Genomic DNA, 26,284 nt, shown 5'->3' with positions numbered 1-26,284 from the left:
TGCATTGACTGTTACTTTTGATTTTGACCCCCCCCTTTGTTCAGGGACACACTATTCCATTTCTGTTAGTCACATGTCTGTGGAACTTGTTCAGTTTGTCTCAGTTATTGAATCTTGTTATGTTCATACAAATATTTACACATGTTAAGTTTGCTGAAAATAAACGCAGTTGACAGTGAGAGGACGTTTCTTTTTTTTGCTGAGTTTAGTTCTGTTTTTAGCTCCACATGGCTTATACCGAGCACCGTCAATGTCCTCTACAATGCCTTGGTTTGTCAAACTTAATTTGAGTCCCTTGAAGATACACATGTAGCTAGTAGGGACCCCTGAGTTGGAACATAATAAATATTCTCCCCTTAGATATGCTTTACACGCCAAAATCCCTGACACTGCAATATCTAGGCTCAATCTTAATTCCTATCTCGATTAATTTATTTGGTTCAGGACACAGCAGGCTAACGGTGCAAAGGTGCCAAGCTATTCTTCTTCGATACTCTGATAGTGTTTTCCTCATGTTACTCCTTAGTCAGTTCTAATTTAATCAAATTCAACACTGCTCAAGTTTATTTTAACATGTTATACGCACCCTCCAGACATGTCCTTGATTCTAATCAGTAGCATGACCCCATGGATGTTTGTTGAAATTGGTTATCATTTTTGGGGATAACTCGACTTTTGATAACACTTCTAAACTCTCATAGGGTTTAATTATGCTGAAAAGCCTGTTCATTATTCAAATATGTAAATGTAGGTCTAGATCGTATGAAAACTGTGCAGTGTTGGCATTCCTTTGAAGCACAACTGAAGTGCCCTATCTATCGAAGTGCGAATTATTCAGTTAGAAGGGCACCCTGCATGTTTCCAGTGAATGCAGTTCACCAGTAGAAATGGTAAGTGTGTGTGTGTGCTCCCTCATGAATGGAGTTAATTAGCATGTGTCTGACTGTCTAAATCCATGTTAAAAAAACACAAATGTTGTCTTTCTCCAGAGAGCTGGGCTCTGTGGGGTGTGTTTGTGAACAGAGCCCCAGGACCAGCTTGCTTAGGGGAGTCTTCTCCAGGTTCATCTCTCTGTAGGTGATGGCTTTGTTATGAAAGGTTTGGGAATCACTTCCTTTTAGGTGGTTGTAGAATTTAACGTCTCTTTTTTGGATTTTGATAATTAGTGGGTATTGGCCTAATTCTGCTCTGCATGCATTATTTGGTGTTCTACGTTGTACACTGAGGATATTTTTACAGAATTCGTTCTCTCTCTACTCTCGCTCTCGGCAGGGGGCTAGACAGGGGAAGGGTGGCCTGGTCTCTCTGCAGGGGGCTAGACAGGGAAAGGGTGGCCTGGTCTCTCTGCAAGGGGGTGGAGAGGGAAAGGGTGGCCTGGTCTCTCTGCAAGGGGGTGGAGAGGGGAAAGGGTGGCCTGGTCTCTCTGCAGGGGGCTAGACAGGGAAAGGGTGGCCTGGTCTCTCTGCAAGGGGGTGGAGAGGGAAAGGGTGGCCTGGTCTCTCTGCAAGGGGGTGGAGAGGGAAAGGGTGGCCTGGTCTCTCTGCAAGGGGGTGGAGAGGGAAAGGGTGGCCTGGTCTCTCTGCAAGGGGGTGGAGAGGGGAAAGGGTGGCCTGGTCTCTCTGCAGGGGGGTGGAGAGGGAAAGGGTGGCCTGGTCTCTCTGCAAGGGGGTGGAGAGGGGAAAGGGTGGCCTGGTCTCTCTGCAGGGGGGTAGAGAGGGAAAGGGTGGCCTGGTCTCTCTGCAAGGGGGTGGAGAGGGAAAGGGTGGCCTGGTCTCTCTGCAGGGGGGTGGAGAGGGGAAAGGGTGGCCTGGTCTCTCTGCAGGGGGGTAGATGGGGAAAGCGGCACTGGCGTCCTTGGTTTCTTTTGTTACAGAAGGTTGAAAAGGCCAGCCAACAAGGGGGAAGCGGGGGGTGTGTGAGCTATAGGTCTGGATGTGCAAGGATAGTGGGAGGGGTGTGGAAGAGAAGGGAGGATATGTTTGGCTTTGCTCTGTCTGAACTGTGTGTCTGTACTGACTGTCTGTGGGAGAACAGCTGGTGTTGACTGGCTACAGACTCTACTCCTCCACAGAGGGATAGGTAGGTGAGTGGGTGTGGTAGAGGGGAGTGTCCACCATCTGGAACCTGCTGTAGACCCAGAAACTAGGGCAGAACTTCGAAGCTTGGAAAGTTCTGTGTTTTTTGTGTTCTTCGGCATCGGTGCACCTTACAATGTTGTCCTATATGAGGTTTTTCAAATTCCTTTGCAATGTAAATATTGATTTTGCGTGATTTTTTAGGGGGTGGGGGGGTTGTGGTAATTTTGATTATTAGCGTGTGATATTTATTTTTGTTTATGCTGAATGGTTCTTTCTTTTGGCCAACAGTGGCTATTCACTGCCAACTCGTGATTTGATGTAAATGGATATTAAAACGCTTGTGAAATATAATCTAAATGACGTCAGGGGAATTCATGTGGCTTTTGACTCCCAGGAAACAATACAAGAGGCATCTGGTATGGTGACATTCGCCAGGTTCTTGTGTTGGTTTGGCAGGCCGATAGGTGGGCGGGGTGAAAAGCGTTTTTCGGAATGCCGGCCATTGCTAAGTGGGAACCATGGAGTCTTTGGGAAATGGGGAGCGCTCGGTTTCCCCAGATACACCCTTTTTTCTCAAGATCACTGCCAAAGATGCCCCCCCCCCCCCCCCCACACACACACATCTTAACCCCTCTGTGGGGGACCCGCTCTATCCTGGGAAAAGAGGGTTGTCATGGTGAGAAAGGAACCAATGTTGGACTGAACTGTTAACAAGTTTTGCACTTTGGCTGCATAAGGTTGGATAAGGGGAGGGTGTGGGATTTATCTTTTGCTGGTCTCAATTTGACCTTTTCTGAAATGGACTTGTGTGTCTCTGTGTTGGTCAGTGGTGTAGTTGAGAAACCTTGCATTGAAAGTATAGGGAGCGTAACTTTTCACTGCAATCGGCGTTTGCCCACCTATTTTTATTTTGTTTATTTTATTGAAATTTAAAACATACAATCTATCTGTTGTGAAGCCGCTCAACATTGACATTACATTCAGTCATCTAGCTGACTCCCATCCAGAGAGACCCACAGGAGCAACCAGGGTCAAGCACCCGCCCAAGTGCATATCGACGTATCCCCACCCAGTCAAACCAGCGACCTCTCAGCCACCGGCCCAAACCCCCCCCCCCCCCCCCCCCCCCAACAACCACTTAGTTTTTGACCACTGCATCACTGGTGTCAGTGTGTGCCTGCTGGACACAGGGCTGACGTGCCAAGGTGTGACGGGTGCCCGGGGTGGGACAGCCTGCATGTGTCCCCGATGACACTTCCTGCTAGTTCACACTCCTAAATGGTGAAAGGTAGTGTGTCATCTCTCATAAGGGAGTATGTCAGGACTTAAATCCAGAGCTATAGTTAATACAGTGTGAAGTGTGTATGTGTGTGCCTGCCCATAGAGCAAGGTGTTTCCTGGCAACCATTTGCCAGGATATACCCTGTTGCGGGAACAGTCTCTTGCTGCTAAGCGCAACCAGGACATCCACCGCTGAGGGAACGGTCTATTGCTGTGAGAACATGGCCTTTCTGTTTAATTTGGGGGGGAGACTGCACTGCATTCCCCAGTCCTCAAATCTTTATTTGTCACATACGCCAAATACAACGTGTCGACCTTACCGCGAAATGCTTACTTACAAGCCCTTAACCAACAGTGCAGTTCAAGAAAGAGTTAAGAAAACATTTACTAAATAAACTAAAGATAAAAAAAGTAACACAATAACGTGGCTATATACAGGGGGTACCGGTACCGTGTCAATAGGTGGGGGTACAGGTTAGTTGAGGTAATTTGTACATGTAGGTAGTGGTAAAGTGACTATGCATAGATAATAAACAGCGAGTAGCAGCAGTGTAAAAAGCAAATTGGGGCGGGGGGGGGGGTCTATGTAAATCTGGTGTCATTTTGATTAATTGTTCATCAGTCTTATGGCTTGGGGATAGAAGCTGTTAAGGAGCCTTTTGGACCTAGACTTGGTGCTCCGGTTCAACTTGACGTGTGGGAGCAGAGAAAAGTCTATTACTTGTGTGACTGGAGTCTTTGATCATTTTTTTTTAGCTTTCCTCTGTCACCGCATAGTATATAGGTCCTGGATGGCAGGAAGCTTGGCCCCAGTGATGTACTGGGCTATACGCACTACCCTCTGTAGCGCCTTACGGTCAGATGCCAAGCAGTTACCATACCAGGCGGTGATGCAACAGGTCAAGATGCTCTCGATGGTGCAGCTGTAGAACTGTTTGATCTGGGGAGCCAAGCCTAATCTTTTCAGTCTCCTGAAGGGGAAAAGTTGTTGTCGTGCTCTCATAACGACTGTCTTGTTGTGTTTGGACCATGATAGTTTGTTGGTGATGTGGACACCAAGGAACTTAACTCTCGACCCGCTCCACTACATCCCCGTCAATGTTAATGACGGCCTGTTCGGCCCGCCTTTTCCTGTAGTTCACGATCAGCTCCTTTGTCTTTCTCACATAGAGGGAGAGGTTGTTGTCCTGGCATCACACTGCCGGGTCTCTGACCTCCCAATAGGCTGTCTCCATCGTTGTCGGTGATCAGGCCTACCACTGTTGTGTCTTCAGCAAACTAAATGATGGTGTTGGAGTCGTGTTTGGCCACGCAGTCGTGGGTGAACAGGGAGTACAGGAGGGGACTAAACACACACTCCTGAGTGGCCCCAGTGTTGAGGATCAGCATAGCAGAAGTGTTGTTGCCTACCCTTACCACCTGGGGGCGGCCCATCAGGAAGTCCAGGATCCAGGTACAGAGAGAGGTGTTTAGTCCCAGAGTCCTTAGCTTAGTGATGAGCTTTGAGGGCACTATGGTGTTGAACACTGAGCTGTAGTCAATGAACAGCATTCTCAAATAGGTGTTCCTTTTGTCCAGGTGTGAAAGGACAGTGTGAAGTGGAATAGCGATTGCATCATCTGTTGGGGCGGTATGTGAATTGGAGTGGGTCTAGGGTATCCGGGAGGATGCTTTTGTGAGCCATGACCAGCCTTTCAAAGCACTTCATGGCTACTGGCGTGAATGCTACGGGGCGGTAATCATTTGTGTATGTGAGTTTGTGTGTGTGTGTGTTTTAAAATATATGCCTATATTTTACACAACATTGTCAGTTTCTCACTTGATTTGTACAGCCTTCATGGTTCTCTTGTAGGCCTAGTGTTGACAGAATATTTGTAGAATAACCATGAGTCCTTCATCTCTTGTGACTTGATTTTGGGTTAGTGAACATTTCACCTGTATCATGTCTTTGGAAATGTGTCTCTCTAAATCACACCAGAATCTAGGCCCATCTCTGATACCTCTGCAGATGGCATTTGTCACCTATTGGTCTATGTGTTGTAGTGACAGGTCTTTGTCAAACATTTATCTTAACACTGAAATAAATGCTTGTTCATAACCCTCATTCGACGAGGGCCTTTTGCTTATAGGCTAAACAGTGTGTGTGTTCGCAAACTCTGCATGCATGGCTTACAGCAGACTACGGCCCTTTGTGTCCACTACACCAGCAGAACCTGCAGGCAGCTTCGTAAATAACTCACTACACTCTCTCTCTATATTATTCATGGTAGGCTCAAGGCTTCTTTTTCTACTTACCAAGAATAAGCTTTTCCACCCGCCTACTCCACCCCAATGGCCTAATCTGGGGGAGGTGTGTGTGGAGGGAGGGTTGCTTCTTCGTTGGGGTGCACACAACACTGGAAGACCAGCCATGGGTCACACCGAACCGTTTCAACTCCATCTCACCTCGGTAAACGGATGTGAAATGCTGGTGTGTTGCTTGTGTTCTTAATTGGTCAGATCAAATCAATTGTTATTGGTCACATACACATGGTTAGCAGATGTTAATGCGAGTGTAGCGAAATGCTTGTGCTTCTAGTTCCGACAGTGCAGCAATATCTAACATGTAATCTAACAATTCCCCAACAACTACCTAATACACACAAATCTAAGTAAGGGAATGGAATAATTATATATATATATATATATATATATATATATATATATATATATATATATATATATATATATATATATATATATTCTACAATCCTTGAACTTGCCTACCTTCTCTCTGTCGCCCTGAGAACGAACCTCCCCAACTTCTATCTGTTGTCCTCTATATTCGCTAGTCGGGACATTAGCATGGAATAGCCCGAGGTGTCTGCCTTGGCTTGGCGCAGGCTGGGCTAACCTGTGGGAAGCTGTTGAGAAGAGGTCAGAGTGACTTTGTTGTGTGGTGGCTTGGCTCCTCCCCTCGTCCTCCTCCAGTTATATTGGCAGATAGACTCCACCACCTCCAGCTGATCAGTGGCAGCTATCTTAGGCAGCCGGTATTAACATTCCTCCCATTAAAAACGTCAACATGGCCCGAGCTCCGGCCAGGCCGTCTCGTGGCCAGTAGGTGTTCACGGATCCCGTCGGGCTATAAGCCCCCCCCCCTCCCTTAGCTGTCAAATGTTTTTAAAAAAGTCAAACACTCAGTGTTTGAGTTGGGACCGAGCGAGAGGAGGGAAATACAGTTGGTGTTTGGTTCACGCTGTGCCCAGCAGGAACAAAGCTTAGAGAGGGAGCTGTTAAACAATTAAACCTTTTATAGCATAAACTCCCCTCTCCCATTTCAGATGATTGGGGTGTTCTGGTGAGGGACGTGAGGCGTTGTTTACAATAGACCAGCTCAACTTGACTGAATGAAGGGGGTGGGGTCTGTGCTATTTGCATTTTTCTTACGTGAACCGCTGGCTAACAATAGATTTCAGTCATGGTTCGTCACCTACCCACCACACTCTTTGTCAAGTCATGTTGGTTATGTTTTGATATAATAGCCAGCAGCATACCACCCTGCATATCACTACTGGCTTGCTTCTGAAGCCAAGCAGGGTTGGTCCTGGTCAGTCCCTGGATGGGAGACCAGATGCTGCTGGAAGTGGTGTTGGAGGGCCAGTAGGAGGCACTCTTTCCTCTGGTCTAAAAAATATCCCAATGCCCCAGGGCAGTGATTGGGGACACTGCCCTGTGTAGGGTGCCGTCTTTCGGATGGGACGTTAAACGGGTGTCCTGACTCTCTGAGGTCATTAAAGATCCCATGGCACTTATCGTAAGAGTAGGGGTGTTAACCCCGGTGTCCTGGCTAAATTCCCAATCTGGCCCTCAAACCATCATGGTCACCTAATAATCCCCAGTTTACAATTGGCTCATTCATCCCCCTCCTCTCCCCTGTAACTATTCCCCAGGTCGTTGCTGCAAATGAGAACGTGTTCTCAGTCAACTTACCTGGTAAAATAACGGTAAAAATAAAAATAAAAATAAATAAAAATAATGATTGAAGGCTGTAAAGCGTTTTAACACACTTTGTTGTGTTTATCTTCGTTAGTGTGATATGTGTTTTAGTGTTTGTCTCATATCTTCCCAACTAATGAAAAATATCTCTTAAAAAAGCAGTAGGGACCAAATCCTAACAAAATGCTGATCAGCATATGATTTATTGTAAAGTTAGTTTCTTTCACGTAAAGCTAAGGCCATGAGTAATTGTCTGGGATCCAGTCAGTATGACTTCAGAGTTGCCTAAACATTATTTCCCTGGTTTAAACTATTTATCAGACAGATTCACTCTTCAAATGTGTTGTAATTGGGTTTGGTCATGTTAACAGGGAAACCTAGTGTATTTGTTGTTTTTCTTACCTAAATGCCTGAGTTGCTATGCCACCACAAAGAGGGGAGTGAATTATTTATTCATTTCCTACAAAGAGGTCTAACTTGTCCTCAAAACCACTTTCTATGAAGCTTGAATTCCTTATTACCAGTATTTTGGAAACACACACACACACACACACACACACACACACACACACACACACACACACACACACAGAGCATCAGATGTGTTCAGCACAGCTGGCCTAATAAGCTCGAGCTGGAGGGAATTCTGGTAGCAGAGAGCGACTGTCAGGACTCAGACATCACATGCTTATACTTTAAAAAACACACGCATACACACTTGGTGCGTACTTCTTGCAAATTCACAGTGTTTAACGGACACTAGTTTTGGTCTGTGACCATCAAAGTATTCCAAAGTTTGTGCAAAGTGAACACTTGTTTATGTCTTCATATGCAAATATACAGGCTAGGTGGAGAACATAAACATGAGAAAGAACCTTGACCTATTCTTCCGTTATGCCTTTATTTTTGTACCGTCCAAGCACGCAGTCACAGTTTCGGTCGAGCACATTCCACAGATTTAGGGGTTAACCCCAAAAATGTAAGGAAGTGGGTTGAAAATAAAAACACCCACTTCTCTTGAAGATGAACACATAGATCTCCGGGGGCTGAGATACAATGAAAGGGTTTTTATTGTGTTGCCTGTGAATGTAGCTGGCATGGTCATTGGCAGCTCATGTTTCAGTGTATGGGCCTTAGTCTCTGTTCACTCTGAACTGTCTGTTGTATCCAGCAAAGTTAATTCATATATTTTGTACTCAGGCGGACAGGTTAGTTATAGCTGAACTGACATCAGTGGGTTTGAGTCAGAAGTCTTGACTGTTGTCCACAGGACAGAATTCTACAACATTTGCCTTTTTTATTGACTCTTCCCTTGAGCAATGAGTGTTGGGACAAGACATCATTTATGAGGGTGTTGTTGACCTTGTGGGTTGAAATAGCACTGCACTTGTTTTTACCAGTCAAGGTGAAGAAGGCACTCTGTTGCCAAAATGTTGGTTATTAGCTTTACCCATTAAATAGTGTTGGCTATTAGCTTTACCCATTAAATAGTGTTGGCTATTAGCTTTACCCATTAAATAGTGTTGGTTATTAGCTTTACCCATTAAATAGTGTTGGTTATTAGCTTTATCCATTAAATAGTGTTGGTTATTAGCTTTACCCATTAAATAGGCTTGGTTATTAGCTTTACCCATTAAATAGGCTTGGTTATTAGCTTTACCCATTAAATAGGCTTGGTTATTAGCTTTACCCATTAAATAGGCTTGGTTATTAGCTTTACCCATGAAATAGTGTTGGTTATTAGCTTTACCCATTAAATAGTGTTGGTTATTAGCTTTACCCATTAAATAGTGTTGGTTATTAGCTTTACCCATTAAATAGTGTTGGTTATTAGCTTTACCCATTAAATAGTGTTGGTTATTAGCTTTACCCATTAAATAGTTGGGAGCATGTATAGAGTGTGCGACTTTCTTTTCTACAGTTTGCTCTTCGTTAGTCAGCTTCTCTAAAACATTTGGGTGTGCGGTGTGCATCAGCTAATGCTTTCTACCTGGGCCGGGATAATACCAGCATCGCAATACTCGTTAGGGTCATGGCAAGGAAACTAAAACGGATTTAATTTCTTAAGGAAAACAGCCCTAATGTTGGAAACAAACATTGTTTTCATCGAGTCACATTTATTTTCCAAGCTATTGTACACACTATTTTACATACTATTTTACATACAAAGGGTTTTTAAAGGACCAAAGAGTTTTGTGTGCTTTGTTTACATTTTTGCCATGGAAAAAATATTGCCATCCTGGTTTCAAAACATCCTTACTTTTTACTTGACCGCTCAAGGTGAAGACACAACAGTAGTCAATTATCAATGCTTATCAACGGTAACCAACAATTGAAATGCTATTTCTAGAGCTTATAGACATCACTGGAATAGCCACTTGCTCGATGACCCTGAACCTCCCCCATAGAGCTTCGACAGTCAATCCGTTTCCCATCGACTGCACGCCACATTGATTGTCCTGACACTCCCACGACCACATGTCCTAGATAGCAGAAGTCTGTCGACAAGCCGTGGTCTCATTTTACTAGGAGTCTCTCGTTACTACTAGTCTCAATGACTTGAGCGATGGCTCTTTGATTTCCCCTTCAAGTTTTGACATTCAAACATTATAATGGAACATGTGCTGATCTTAACCTCAAGCTTGAGGAAATGGTTTTCATCACAATGTCTGCACCCTCTTTATCAAGTCAATAATGTATTTCAAAAAGCCTATATCATCTTGGTGGTTGATGCTGCTGCTGCAAACAGTCATTGGTCAGACATATTTGGCCTTGGCTGTTTTTCAAATGATCAGATTTGACTTGAAAAGCAGCTTATTGCAGCATTTGATGGCTACGGATATGAACAGTCATCTCAGAGGCTGGAGATGCATCTTCCCATGGATCTTCTCTCCTCCCCTGTTTGTTTGTTAAATCAAGTGGAACAAATCATGGAATGTCCTTTTTCATTTAACTTTCTGATTAATTAGCTGATCTTGGCCCTAAAATAGATCCTTAATCTACTGGTTTGTTCCAATCTGTTGGTTTTCATTGAGATGAACGTTTTGGAGACGTGAAGAGTGTAGGATAACTCTGTGGGAAAGAAATAAGCACAGTGAGAAATATGAAGTGGAAAATTCTAGCCGCACTGTCTCGTATTTCTTAGCCCATAAAAGACAGGTGTTGAATGAGTTGCATGTAGGCATGAGCCAAGTTTACTTCTTTCCTTGGGATGACTGGTCAAGTTGCTAACAACGCTAGACAGTGTGAAAATACTAATGATGATCATTTAGAGGCAAAGTAACAAACATTTCTCAAAATCTGTAAGAGACAAGAAAAAAAGCCAATCACTTCTGAATTCAGATGAAATTTTGATGCAAATAAACTTTTGAATCAGGAACACAATGTGCTTTTGTTACAAAACCGTATGACCAACTTCCTCTGCCCCCAGTCATCATTACTAGTCACTAAATTGTCATGCTAGAAAGGACCGACCCTGGCAATATCGTCAGAACTGATTTGCCATATTTTGCAGAGACTATGGTCAGGCTGCTGGAGAAAGGCCAATGTCAACCACTGACACATTTTACGTTGAGGATTTCCATTCACACCGGTTACCCGTAGCTGCTGATATATGACATTAGTTATCATGTTGACCAAATCCTGCTTTGATTTTGTACTTCAAGATGTTTCTTGCTGCACTTATCTATGCGTAGTCACTTTACCTTTATGTATAACTTACCTGGACTAAACTGTACCGGTATCCCCTGTATATAGCCTCATTACTAACCTGTACCCCCACACATTGACTCGGTACCGGTACCCCCTGTATATAGCCTCATTACTAACCTGTACCCCCACACATTGACTCGGTACCGGTACCCCCTGTATATAGCCTCATTACTAACCTGTACCCCCACACATTGACTCGGTACCGGTACCCCCTGTATATAGCCTCATTATTAACCTGTACCCCCACACATTGACTCGGTACCCCCTGTATATAGCCTCATTATTAACCTGTACCCCCACACATTGACTCGGTACCCCCTGTATATAGCCTCATTATTAACCTGTACCCCCACACATTGACTCGGTACCCCCTGTATATAGCCTCATTACTAACCTGTACCCCCACACATTGACTCGGTACCGGTACCCCCTGTATATAGCCTCATTGTTCTTTTATTTTTTAAACTTTAGTTTATTTAGTAAGTATTCTCTTAACCAACAATGCAGTTAGGAAAATAAAGTTAAGGGCTTGTAAGTAAGTATTTCACGCAAAGATCTACTCCTGATTTTGATTTGATTTGCAGATTTAGCATGCTGCTTGGAACATGACTGGAATCATATACGATTAACCAGAATTCTGCGTTTGGTTGTAGACCAGTAAGGCCAGGGCCTGACACAACAAAACCGCATGAACAACACAGTTCTTTTCACTCCGTAGACTCTGGAATGGCTCTCTGTTGTGATCTCTGGAGATGTGTGAAAGACTGTCAGACAGGCGGCAGGAACGGCCCGGCCCATCAAGCATGTAGAGAAGGGGGAGGGTCCAAGAGACCATCGAGGCGTGGAGGAGAGGGTAGGTGGGGTGGGACAGCTAGAGGGACGTTGACGTCTCATCCTGGGAGTTAGAAAAGTAGGCAGGTGAGACCTAACTGATAGCCCAGGCGTGCTTGCGTGCGTGCCCTAAACTGCACATTAATGTGCTCTTTTCCACTTACTGAAAACTGAAACATGTTGACGTGAATGGGAGATTTTGCACACAAACACCACGTGTCATTGTCGGATTAAAATGATCGGCTTACTCCCAGTACGTGAAATTACAGATATGCAGTGGAAACTTAATGAAGTAGCCATACAAATATAGGCTAACGCTCATCATTTTGTCCTATTTTGACTGAAAACACAATTCAACTTAATGAGTTCGCTATCATAGGGGCTGAATGAGTTTCTATCTCATCAGTGTGAGTGGCGGGGCCCATTCTCTCCCAGTTCTTATTATGAATTAACATGAGTAATTCTGGTTAGTGCTTCACATGGCTTCAGAATTAGGGCTCCAAAGAACATTCTCTTTTTGATAATGTGAAGTAGGCTGGCTCCACAAACTGCCAGTGGGCCCCTCTGACTCACCCACGATGCTATATAGTGTACTCTTATTAAGAAACTGAAGCCTCAGTCCTTTGTTACAGTTGTTTTGGAGGACTGTGCCTGCATAGACATAACGTTTGTGTAGTCTGGGGAGCCGATAACCTATTGTTAGTTAGGGAAGGAAGAAATCAGGATAGCATCAGCCACGTGCCAAGTACTGGAGAGGGCAAGGCCTTTTGGACAGGATGTTGTGAGGTTATATTTGGGACCTTTTTATCTTCTGCTTGACAGGGAAAATGAAAACAGTATATTTTTTTGTATTTAGTTATAGCCCCACCATGGCCAAAGAAGGACTGTCTGTGGTAGTTTTAAGAGCAACAGCTTAACCACAAAAGAATTATGGCATTGTTGGTTTTGATGACACTGTGCTGTTTCAGTTTTTTTTTTATATGTTAGGGGGATGTGTGTGTTCCAAACCCACCATAGAGGAAGAATAGACAAGCTGGTTGTGTGTGTGTGTGTGTGTGTGTGTGTGTGTGTGCATAGCTGGCCAATGTTTTTACAAGAACATCATTGAGATTTATCTCATCACTCTTATAGTCAATGAACAGATCATATGCTCATTTTCAATATTTATTTAGTTTGCCGACAATTATGGGAACTATGTTTGTTTTTAGAATGTCCTCTTTTTGAAGTTCCATTTTCTCACGGCAGCCTTTATATTGCACGTTTGAAGTTGCTATGACGAATCCACGTTTTCCCCCAGGCTGTTTACAGCCAACTAGTTTTCTGAAGTCCCGTGTGGTTTTCCCCCAGGCTGTTTACAGCCAACTTGTTTCTGAAGTCCCGTGTGGTTTTCCCCCAGGCTGTTTACAGCCAACTTGTTTCTGAAGTCCCGTGTGGTTTTCCCCCAGGCTGTTTACAGCCAACTTGTTTCTGAAGTCCCGTGTGGTTTTCCCCCAGGCTGTTTACAGCCAAATTGTTTCTGAAGTCCCGTGTGGTTTTCCCCCAGGCTGTTCACAGCCAACTTGTTTCTGAAGTCCCGTGTGGTTTTCTCCCAGGCTGTTTACAGCCAACTTGTTTCTGAAGTCCTGTGTGGTTTTCCCCCAGGCTGTTTACAGCCAACTAGTTTTCTGAAGTCCTGTGTGGTTTTCCCCCAGGCTGTTTACAGCCAACTAGTTTTCTGAAGTCCTGTGTGGTTTTCCCCCAGGCTGTTTACAGCCAACTAGTTTTCTGAAGTCCTGTGTGGTTTTCCCCCAGGCTGTTTACAGCCAACTAGTTTTCTGAAGTCCTGTGTGGTTTTCCCCCAGGCTGTTTACAGCCAACTAGTTTTCTGAAGTCCTGTGTGGTTTTCCCCCAGGCTGTTTACAGCCAACTAGTTTTCTGAAGTCCTGTGTGTTGTGGCAGTGATTATTATTTTTGTAATTCTCTGTACATCTGACCTGATTTACGTTGAGTTGGCCCCATTCGGCCCAGTTAAAAAAGGCCTTGTTTATTTAGAGCGCCGGTCATGTCTGAGAGGGCTTTTAGTACAATGAGTGTGATGTCACCCGCCCAAAGTGTGTGTGTGGACAATTACCCCTCTGTTTAGTGCTGGTGATCCCTTTTGGCTGGGGTGAAATGTGTCATTGAAATGGGTCCAGTCCATTTCATGGCCACAATTGTACCCATTTTAAGGTAACTGTCCAGTGAAATTCTCACTCGTATCCAAATAAATAACGCTGTTGACGGATTTCTATGCTCGTATTTGTGGCCAAAGCATAAATTGGAGAGAAAAAAACACTTCAAAACCCCCACCTCAGACTTGTTTCACAGACTGTTTAAAAAATGCTTGCTATTAGAGGATAATAGAGGATAATGTCATCCTCTGAGGAGGATGAGCTGGCCAATCAGTGGTCTACTCGCATGACTATTTTTATTGACCCGTATACCACACCATTCTGTTTTTGGGGTACGTCCATACCATTCTGTTTTTGGGGTATGTCCACACCATTCTGTTTTTGGGGTACGTCCACACCATTCTGTTTTTGGGGTACGTCCACACCATTCTGTTTTTGGGGTACGTCCACACCATTCTGTTTGGGTACGTCCACACCATTCTGTTGTTGGGGTACGTCCACACCATTCTGTTGTTGGGGTACGTCCACACCATTCTGTTGTTGGGGTACGTCCACACCATTCTGTTGTTGGGGTACGTCCACACCATTCTGTTGTTGGGGTACGTCCACACCATTCTGTTGTTTGGGTACGTCCACACCATTCTGTTGTTTGGGTACGTCCACACCATTCTGTTGTTGGGGTACATTGCATTGCACTGATAAACAATGGGAAATTGTAGCCTACTCGTCCTTCTGCAGCTTGCCTGCAACCAAGCGCCCAAGCTAACTGGCTAAAGTTGGCTAGCTCTTTGTTCTCTATTGGGGGGAGGCTGATGACGTCAGTGGGCACCATCAGACCTCCTTGAATGTTCTACTCCATGAAGTTTGTACTTGTGTCTAAACAAAAATACCTATTTTGCTCAAAACATATATTTGTGTGTACGTTACTGTACTTATACATGGGATATTCAACAGGAAAAGTACCTATTTAATCGGTCTGGTAAACCAGCTTTGAAGTTGTTTCGTCTTGTCGGTCTTTGATCCATTTTTGTTTGGCATTGCGAAATCACACTTAAGTAGGGTTAAGTGGTAGTCCGTTTAATTACTGACATTTGCTCTGTTTTCTCTGGATGATTTATTTCATGTCTACACTTGTTCCTAACTGGTAATTGACCCGCTTATAACTCTATGTCCAGTAATTCTCTGATCATGTCGTGTGGGAGTCTCTTTTAAAAGCACTACCATGGGCCCCGTTAAGGTGTCAGCATGCTGCAGTTCGGCTGGCGCCTAGCCGTGCTCGCATCACCCTTAAAAGACCTTCACTTGAAAAAGGAGAAAAAAAGCGGCATTAGTACTGTTTGTCAATTTTGAGATGCCAGTATACACTTCCTCAAAATGGTCAGAATTAATCCAAGATAATTTAAGAAAACTCTTAATTTTGCCGAAGACATTTTAGTAGCACCTCCGACAAAGGCTGCCTTGACCTAATCCTGTATGCCTCACCTGGGCAGTATGAATAATGATGGCGATGTATGACTCAAGCTAAACAATTCCATAAGTTTAGCTCCGGCCAGTGGGAGAAAGATCATTAGCATATAGTTGCACATGTAGCAGCCTTCAAGTGATTGCTCTTCTGGGCCTATGATAATGTGTTCATAATAGGATATTCTGTAGCCTAGTAGCAAGTACTTTCACTATTAACTAAATGCATTTATTTTGACTTCTATGTTTTCTTATATGCTTATCCACTGGTAGTGCAAACCTGTAAAATATTTTCTTTGCATGTTTTCAGCATCAATGTCTTTTGTTGATTTTAATCTCCTCTCTTCTCCTTCTTCAGGTTTGGACTGGTGTACATGGGGGACCAGCAAGTGGAATTCTGGGATGTTTGCAATGTCAGCGAAGGAACAGTAGAACTTGTATTTCTATAGGTAAGAACCCTAAGTCTTCATCTGTTTCTGATATGGGTGCATGACTGACAGAAAGGAATACTGTGGGAATGGAACGGTATGCTCACACAATAAAACATGGCCTCCACGTCATAGCCATCCACAGTTTCTCAATTTGGTCTTAAAAACGATATATGTAAGTTCGCTGTCACAAGTAGAAAGGAGTGAGCGGACATCCTGCCCAGATCATCCCGAAGACGATTTTGGACATTTATCTTGGTAGAAAGTCTTATTTTAAAGGGGGCCATTGTGCCAACAGGAATATTCGTTTTGACTTTCGAGACATTTCCTCTAATTCATCTTAATTATGCAAATAGCTCTGGGCTTTTGGGATTGGAGTTTTCTACCCTCTGGTGACAAGTCCACTTCCATCGACCGCATCCCAACGCTTTCAGCAGCTATTTCAAGTGTCGACGTCTGGTCCCAATTACATCCCCAAACCAGAGGATTTGGCTGCTTTGAGGACCAAAGGGCCCTCCTACAGTAGCTTTTATCCGTTTGTTTTCATATTTCCCTTTGGTTAGCCTTCCTTCCTTCTCCTCTTTGCCTTTTTTGGCCCAGACAAGGATTATTTTATTTCTTCCTCCCATGCTGACCGTGGTTATGTAAACTCGCCTCTTCATCCCCCTTTGATTCCTCCCAGTCCAAGTTGACACTTCGCCAGCTAGGAGCACTAGCTCCCACAAAGCCCAGTGTTTTGATTACGTTGTGGAATCGGATCAGGGACTATTTCTTCCCAGGCTGGCCAGGTGGGTGAAGGGGGGAGGAAGTGGAAGGGGAGGATTGAAGGCGGAGGGTGGGTGAAGGGGGGAGGAAGTGGAAGGGGAGGATTGAAGGCGGAGGGTGGGTGAAGGGGGGAGGAAGTGGAAGGGGAGGATTGAAGGCGGAGGGTGGGTGAAGGGGGGAGGAAGTGGAAGGGGAGGATTGAAGGCGGAGGGTGGGTGCGTACGAGGAAGGAGGGTCGATGTGTGAGCGAGCTGTTTACTCCTCCACTAACCTCTCCTCGTGGCCCTTGTGATAAAACAACCACCATTGTCACAGCAACCATATCCGTTTTATTCCCGTCTTTTTATTTCTGTCCTAACCCCATTATTAAACTTTTTCACACAAAAGCCAAACATTGGGGAAACACACCGGCCGTTCAGACCCTTTTCATCAGCACCCTTTGGACTCCCTCTATTCTAAGGCAACAGTTGTCACCGGGATAAAAACAGTTTGTTCTCAGTTTAGTAAACCCTTTTCCACTATTAGTCTTTCTTGTTGCCTGGTTAGACAAATGCTCCGGAAAATGCGAAAGAAAACAGAAGCAGACATTTGTCAGTGGCTCGCTGTCACAGATTATCACTGAGTAACCTTTTGTCTCCATTAGTTCCCTTACCGCTCAGTATGGTCCCTATGGCTGTAGCAGCCCTCAGCCAAGCGTGTGATATGAGCTCTGTTTAAACAGTACTTCCCGTGACCTTGGAGCGTGTGCCTCCTGAGTGTCTTATTATTGTCTACGTTTTCACTGGGATTTGTCTGGGAGGGGACTGATTTTATGGTAACTATGTACACACAGTGATTTCTTGAGGGAGTGGTGTTTTGGTTGACTGCTGGGGCCTCCCCACGTCCAGTAGCTCTCCTGGTGCCCTGCCGCTGTGTGTTTAGCCAGCTGCTCATCGCTCTCTCTCTCTCTCTCTCTCTCACACTCACACTCACACTCACTCACTCACTCACTCACTCACTCACTCACTCACTCACTCACTCACTCACTCACTCACTCACACACACCCATATTACAGGGCAATTATCAACCAGAGCAGACAGGAAACCAGCAGCCACACTGCAGGGGAGGTGTGTGTGTGCCTGCATGCCTGAACTTTACCCCCAGCAGAGAGGGACTCCCTGAACATCACACACCTGGTCTAGACACTATCATAACCACAGTGCTATAACAATCAGACCGTGTAATGGTGTCATTCAAAACCCATTGCACAATTTACTTTAGGATTGGTCTTTTAGGAACCATCAGCAACAGTACTTATACCACGAGAGAGAATAGATAAGATCAATTATGTTACTAAGGTACAGCAGATGTGGAATGTGTTGTTCTGAACTGTGTCCTCTGATTTGAGGGGTAGGGAAATGAGATGCAAAGTATGGCGGCGCTCAATCTGCTCAGTCTACTCACCTTGTATTGTTTCATTCAGGTCTATTGATTTAAAATGGTATTTTGTGTAACTGGACTCCATGCTAATGTAACGGATGTGAAATGGCTAGCTAGTTAGCGGGTACGCGCTAGTAGCGTTTCAATCAGTTACGTCACTTGCTCTGAAACCTAGATGTAGTGTTGCCCCTTGCTCTGCAAGGGCCGCGGCTTTTGTGGAGCGATGGGTAACGACGCTTCGTGGGTGTCAGTTGTTGATGTGTGCAGAGGGTCCCTGGTTCGCGCCCGTGTCGGGGCGAGGGGGCGGTTTAAAGTTATACTGTTACACTAAGATCCATGATTGCAGCTTTGTTCCTTGTTTGGCAGTCCTGTTCAACTCCAGACTGACCATGGCAGGCAGTTTTGAAACCAAGCCTAAAGGAACAAATACCAAACCACTTCGGCACTCAGACTTGTGTACACACACACACACACACACACACACACACACACACACACACACACACACACACACACACACACACACACACACACACTTCCACTGACGTTAGTATTGCTACAACCCTTGCATTCAGGCCTCTGCAACAGAACCTTGAATAAAGAAATTAGCCTCTTATTTTTTTTCTGCTTTGCCTTCAGCCATGTCTTTCTGCATGACCATACTCACACCTGAAAGAGTTAATATACAGCCGTCATGTAATCATCAGTCTCGATCTACATAGTCTCTGTGTAGAGTAAGGTGACTTTCCTTCAGCGACGGAGCAGTAATCATAACAAGCAGGCAGAAGTAATCAAATCATGTCCCTTTTAATCTCCGTCTAACAAACGATGTCCGGCTGTAATGCATTTGGCCAAATTTAAGAAACGGAGGGAGAGGTAACACTCCTTCAGAGGTCGTCTTCCGTTCCCTGTCATCGAATGTCACCTCCATCCATACCTCTCTTCTTCCCGCTCCAGAAACAGTCTGGAGTCGTAATCACCACTTGACTGTTTCTGTGACATTCACATGGCCAGCTGTTGATGCTCCAGGGCTGTAGAGTAGACTTCCCCCTTTATCAAAAATGTTTTGTGTCTAATGCTCCGTTGCTCAAGTACAGAACATTCCTAAGATTATTAGACATGGGAGGGGTAGTGTTTTAAGATTTGGTTCCTCACCTTTGATGCAGTGGACTTAAATATCCTGCACTGTCAAAGAAAGGCTTTAGGGCCTCCCGGGTGGCGCAGTGGTCTAGGGCACTGCATCGCAGTGCTAACTGCGCCACCAGAGTCTCTGGGTTCGCGCCCAGGCTCTGTCGCAGCCGGCCGCGACCGGGAGGTCCGTGGGGCGACGCACAATTGGCATAGCGTCGTCCGGGGTAGGGAGGGTTTGGCCGGTAGGGATATCCTTGTCTCATCGCGCTCCAGCGACTCCTGTGGCGGGCCGGGCGCAGTGCGCGCCAACCAAGGGGGCCAGGTACACGGTGTTTCCTCCGACACATTGGTGCGGCTGGCTTCCGGGTTGGAGGTGCGCTGTGTTAAGAAGCAGTACGGCTGGCTGGGTTGTGCTTCGGAGGACGCATGGCTTTCGACCTTCGTCTCTCCCGAGCCCGTACGGGAGTTGTAGCGATGAGACAAGGTAGTAATTACTAGCGATTGGATACCACGAAAAATTGGGGTGAAAATGGGATAAAAAAATAAAATAAAAAAAAGGCTTTGAAATGCTAGAACTGGGTCAATCCCTTGACAGGTTTGCAACTGTGCATACGGTCGCGTAGAACCATTCTGTGTTGCAAGTTGTTAGACCATAGTGGCTCAGTTGGTAGAGCAAAGCACTTGCAGCACCAAAGGTTTCGCATTCCTGCTTGGGCCACCTACAGTGCATTCGGAAAGTACATCCCACATTTTACATTACAGCTTATTCTAAAATGGATTAAATAATTTCCCCCCTCATTAATCTACACACAATACCACATGACAAAACAAAAAACAGTTTTTAGACATTTTTGCAAATGTATTAAAAATAAAAATATGTTTTTACATAAGTATTCAGACCCTTTACTCAGTACTTTTTTGAAGCACCTTGGGCAGCGATTACAGCCTCGAGTCTTCTTGGGTATGACGCTACAAGCTTGGCACACCTGTATTTGGAGTTTCTCTCATTCTTCTATGCAGATCCTCTCAAGCTCTGTCAGGTTGGATGGGGAGTGTCACTGCACAGCTATTTTCAGGTCTCTCCAGAGATGTTAGATCGGGTTCAAGTCCGGGCTCTGGCTGGCGACTCAAAGACATTCAGACTTGCCCCAAAGCTACTCCTGAGTTGTCTTGGGTGTGTGTCCTGTTGGAAGGTGAACCTTCGCCCCAGTCTGAGGTCCTGAGCGCTCTGGAGGTTTTCATCAAGGATCTCTCTGTACTTTGCTCCGTTCATGTTTCCCTCGATCCTGACTAGCCTCCCAGTCCATGCCGCTGAAAAACATCCCCACAGCATGATGCTGCCACCCTCATGCTTTACCATAGGGATGGTGCCAGGCTTCCTCCAGACGTGACGCTTGGCATTCAGGCCAAAGAGGTCAATCTCAGTTTCATCAGACCAGAGAATCTTGTTTCTCATGATCTGAGAGTCGTTAGGTGACTTTTGGCAAACTCCAAGCTGGCTGTAGGGTGCCTTTTTACTGAAGAGTGCCTTCCATCTGCCCACTCTACCATACAGGCCTGATTGGCGGAGTGCTGGAGAGATGGTTATCCTTCTGGAAGGTTCTCCCGGTTCCACAGAGGAACTATGGAGCTCTGTCAGTGACCATCGGGTTCACCTCCCTGACCAAGGTCCTTCTCCCCCAATTACTCATTTTGGCCAGGCGGCCAGCTCTAGGATGAGTCTTGGTGGTTCTAAACTTCTTCCATTTAAAAATGATGGAAGCCACTGTGTTCTTGGGGACCTTCAATGCTGCTGAAATGTTTTGGTACCATTCCCCAGATTTTGACTTCGACACAATCCTGTCTCGGAGCTCTACAGACAATTCCTTTGACCTCATGGCTTGGTTTTTGCTCTGACATGCACTGTCAACTGTGGGACCTTTATATAGACAGGTATGTGCCTTTCCAAATCATGTCCAATCAATTGAATTTACCACAGGTGGACTCCAATCATCTCAAGGATGATCAATGTAATCCAGATGCACCAGAGCTCAATTTCGAGTATTATAGCAAAGGGTCTGAATATTTATGTAAATAAGGTATTTCAAGTCTATAAAAAAGGTATAAAAATTCTATAAATTTGCAAAAATGTCTGAACCTATTTTCGCTTTGTCATTATGGGGTATTGTGTGAAGGTTTAGGAAAAACATGTAATACATTTTAGAATAAGGCTGTAACGTAACAAAATGTGGGAAAAATGAAGGGTCTGAATACTTTCCAAACGCACCGTATAGATAAATGTATACACGCATGACTAAGTTGCTTTGGATAAAAACTTCTGCTAAATGTCATGTATTATGTTATACACTCACTGGCCCATTTATTTGGTACACCACCCCGTTCATGAAAATGGATCGCTCCTACAGACAGGGAGTTATGTGGCTTGCTATATAAAGCAGGCAGACAGGCATCGAGGCGTTCAATTGAACGTTAGAATGGGTAAAACGAGTGACCTAAGCAACTTTGAGCGGGGCATGATCGTCGGTGACAGGCACGGCGAATCCATTATCTCAGAAAAGGCTGCCCTCTTGGACTTTTGACGCACGACAGTGTCTAGAGTTTACAGAGAATGGTGCGACAAACAAAACATCCAGTCAGCGGCAGTCCAGGGGGTAAAAACAGTTGGTTGATGAAAGGGGTCGAAGGAGAATGGCAAGAATGGTACAAGCTAACAGGCGGACCCCAAACAGACAAATACAGGAGCAGTACAACAGTGGTGTCCAGAACTGCATCTCGAATCCACAACTCGTCGCTGAAATAGTTAAATCTACTTATTTTGAAGGGGTGTCCACATACCTTTTTGTGTGTGTTTATTCACATTGCTCATATTTTGCCCAGGTATTCATTTGGAATGACCTGGACTTCCTAAGAATGAGATGTACCAAATATGAAATTCATGGCGGATATTGTGTAGTGTGAAAGCCACTTAAGATACAGTACAGTCTCTGAGGATTTGGATCAATGCATCCAGGGTCAACTACTGCCAGGGTCAAGTACTGGAACTCTGTTAGACATCTAGTAGTTTAACACTACATGAGCTATTCAGCTGTTCATTCAGCCATTTCTTTCGGACTTAGCTTCCTACATATGTTTAAATGTTACTCCAAAAATACTTCAATAGGGGTTGGATTGTGCCCTTCACAGCTCAACTAGGTCACAGCCTGCAGTGTGGCTGGTTTTGCTATTCAAATGTATTAATATGGGAAAATGTGCCGACCTTGCAGAACGACCGCTGTGGTTTTGTTCGCCTTTGTTTATTTGTTTGTGGGTTGGTCTTTGTTGTTTTTTGGCTGTGCGGATCTATGAAGACTTTCTAGTCTGTTTTGGTTGAACTTAAAATATTTATCTGGAATGTCCTCCATGGGAAATTAAATAATGAATGTTAAATGTGTCTTAAAAGAAAACTGGAGCATTTTTTCTATATACAGTAATATGTAGTATATCAATAATGTATATTTCCTTAAACAATTTGTTTTTTAAAACAGTATATTCTAGTTTTTTCTGCAGTTAAGCAGAGTTGTTATATACAGTTGAAGTCAGAAGTTTACATACACCTTAGCCAAATACATTTAAACTCAGTTTTTCACAATTCCTGACATTTAATCCTAGTAAAAAGGCCCTGTTTTACGTCAGTTAGGATTACCACTTTATTTTAAGAATGTGAAATGTCAGAATAATAGTAGAGAGAATAATTTATTTAAGCTTTTGTTTCTTTCATCACATTCCCAGAGGGTCAGAAGTTTACATACACTCAATTAGTATTTGGTAGCATTGCCTTTAAATTGTTTAACTTGGGTCAAACGTTTCAGGTAGCCTTCCACAAGCTTCCCACAATACGTTGGGTGAATTTTGGCCCATTCCTCCTGACAGAGCTGGTGTAACTGAGTCAGGTTTGTAGGCCTCCTTGCTCACACACGCCTTTTCAGTTCTGCCCACAGATGTTCTATAGGATGAGGTCAGGGCTTTGTGATGGCCACTCCAATACATTGACTTTGTTGTCCTTAAGCCATTTTGCCACAACTTTGGAAGTATGCTTGGGGTTGTTGTTCATTTGGAAGACCCATTTCTGACCAAGCTTTAACTTCCTGACTGATGTCTTGATGTTGCTTCAATATATCCACATAATTCCCTACCTCATGATGCCATCTATTTTGTGAAGTGCACCAGTCCCTCCTGCAGCAAAGCACCCCAACATGATGCTGCCACCCCCGTGCTTCACAGTTGGGATGGTGATCTTTGGCTTGCAAGCCTCCCCCTTTTTCCTCCAAACATAACAATGGTCATTATGGCCAAACGGTTCTATTTATTTTTTTCTTCATCAGACCAGAGGACATTTCTCCAAAAAGTACTATCTTTGTCCCCATGTGCAGTTGCAAACCGTAGTCTGGCTTTTTTATGGCGGTTTTGGAGCAGTGGCTTCTTCCTTGCTGAGCGGCCTTTCAGGTTATGTCGATATTGGGCTTGTTTTACTGTGGATTTAGATACGTTTGTACCTGTTTCCTCCAGCATCTTCACAAGGTCCTTTGCTGTTGTTCTGGGATTGATTTGTACTTTTGCACCAAAGTACGTACATCTCTAGGAGACAGAACTCCTTCCTGAGCGGTATGATGGCTGCTTGGTCCCATGGTGTTTATACTTGCATACTATTGTTTGTACAGATGAATGTGGTACCTTCAGGTGTTTGGAAATTGCTCCCAAGGATGAACCGAACTTGTGGAGGTCTACAATTTTTTCCCCAGAGGTTTTGGCTGATTTCTTTTGAGTTTCCCATGATGTCAAGCAAAGAGGCACTGAGTTTGAAGGTAGGCCTTGAAATACAGCCACAGGTACACTTCCAATTGACTCAAATGATGTCAATTAGCCTATCAGAATCTTCTAAAGCCATGACATCATTTTATGGAATTTTCCAAGCTGTTTAAAGGCACAGTCAACTTAGTGTATGTAAACTTCTGACCCACTGGAATTGTGATACAGTGAAATAATCTGTCTGTAAACAATAGTAGTCAAAATGACTTGTGTCATGCACGAAGTAGATGTCCTAACCGACTTGCCAAAACTATAGTTTGTTAACAAGAAATTTGTGGAGTGGTTGAAAAACAAGTTTTAATGACTCCAACCTAAGTGTATGTAAACTTCCGACTTCAACTGAAGACGGCCTGATGATATATATATTTTTTTTTTCATTGTTCTTCAGAAAATCTAGATTTATTTTCTCTTTCCCCTCCACATTGATCCTGACGTTCACCTCCTCTCCCATTACCCAGTCTTTACCTCCCTCCCCCTCCCACTCATCCATCCATCCTCACCCTGAAGATCGACGGAGGAGAGTACATGGGGAGAAAGACTGAGGAAGAAGCAGAGAAGCAGGAAAGAGGGAGTGAGAGAAAGAGGGGCAGACTAAGACAATTGTAGACAGTAAAAATACAATGAAAGACTGGGACATAAGGACAAAGGGAGAGATGGTCAGAGAGAGAACCTAATCAAGAGAGACCAAGCTGTTAAAAGGAGAGCTAGAATGTGCAGAAGATCTATGGTCTCCGGCTGACTGGAGAATCCCCACGGGTACAGCGGTACAGTTAAGCAAACATGGGCCTGATCAGTAATGGACGCAGGTCCCCATGTACTTAGCCCGGACACAAACAAACACTCATTCACTCACTTACTCTGCTATTCTCCTGGGGAGTTAATGCAAGTTGACAAATTGGGACCTGTCCCCTCTTGCTCCATGCTCTAGCCTCAGACAGGCCTCTCCAATTAGAGAGGGTCATATGAGGACTTATGGGCCATTCAACCTGGGTCATATGAGGACTTCAGGAAGCCTTGATTAATGCCACTCAACCTGGGTCATATGAAGACTTCAGGAAGCTTTGATTTAAGTTTTATTTACTGTATGTGAAAATGGCCCGTGCGTGTTTGTGGTGTGTGAGGTGGGTAGCTGTCGTAGTGCCATGCCGATGGTTGTTTCTACCTGATAATAAAGGCACGGGTGATTTGGGGCGGTTGGGTGTGCAGACATTGTTTTGTCATGGCTGGTCAGGAATCTGGACTGTGTTCAGTGTGTTGATGCACTGTTATGATTTACCGTCTTTGATTGTATCTCAAGGACTGCTGAACAAGGCTCTCCTAACGAGGCTGGACCGCGATGAAGAGAGATTAATGAAGACGCTAGGGAATTGGAGGAGCAGAAGGTGGGAAAAAAAGTGTGTGTAATTATCAGTCTCAGCATCTGTTACCGGACTTTATTTATTTATTTTTTAAACACAAAGATCCAAGGATCTGCTTTAGGAGAACGTAGCCTCTCTTCATCGTTGTCCAGTGCCAGAAAGACTTTTCATAGAACCCTCCTCAAAATCCCTTTGAAAGCTCTGATCAACACATTAATAGTCATTGACTTTCTAAAAAATGGTGTATACACAAACCAACAGTCTACTTTAGCATGTTGGTGTGAATGATATGCTGTGTAGTGATGTGTCCATAGTGGTTACTTTAGCTATGTGGCATGGCCTGGCAGGACAGTGTATAGATAGCATGTCCAGGCTAGTGTACAGTTAGATAGGATGTCCAGGTAGGACAGTGTATAGTATAGTTAGATAGGATGTCCAGGTAGGACAGTGTATAGTATAGTTAGATAGGATGTCCAGGTAGGACAGTGTATATTATAGTTAGATAGGATGTCCAGGTAGGACAGTGTATAGTATAGTTAGATGGCATGTCCAGGTAGGACAGTGTATATTATAGTTAGATGGCATGTCCAGGTAGGACAGTGTATAGTTAGATGGCATGTCCAGGTAGGACAGTGTATAGTTAGATGGCATGTTCAGGTTGGACAGTGTATAGTATAGTTAGATGGCATGTCCAGGTAGGACAGTGTATATTATAGTTAGATGGCATGTCCAGGTAGGACAGTGTATATTATAGTTAGATGGCATGTCCAGGTAGGACAGTGTATATTATAGTTAGATAGGATGTCCAGGTAGGACAGTGTATAGTATAGTTAGATAGGATGTCCAG

General features: G+C 44.4%; 1 protein-coding gene across 2 annotated transcripts in view; it reads left to right on the top strand.

Moving 5' to 3' along the window:
- Positions 1 to 26,284, top strand: part of LOC129815666 (plexin-B1-like) — a 148,928-nt gene that overhangs the window by 11,889 nt on the left and 110,755 nt on the right. For both annotated transcript variants that reach the window (XR_008753458.1, XM_055869667.1), the window contains exon 2: positions 15,849 to 15,939. The gene's annotated coding sequence lies outside the window, so the exon portion shown is untranslated. The remainder of the gene's footprint in view (positions 1 to 15,848; positions 15,940 to 26,284) is intronic.

This window comes from Salvelinus fontinalis, chromosome 18 (assembly GCF_029448725.1).
Source record: "Salvelinus fontinalis isolate EN_2023a chromosome 18, ASM2944872v1, whole genome shotgun sequence".
Taxonomy (NCBI): domain Eukaryota; kingdom Metazoa; phylum Chordata; class Actinopteri; order Salmoniformes; family Salmonidae; genus Salvelinus; species Salvelinus fontinalis.
This window is presented reverse-complemented; position numbering and strand designations above follow the sequence as displayed.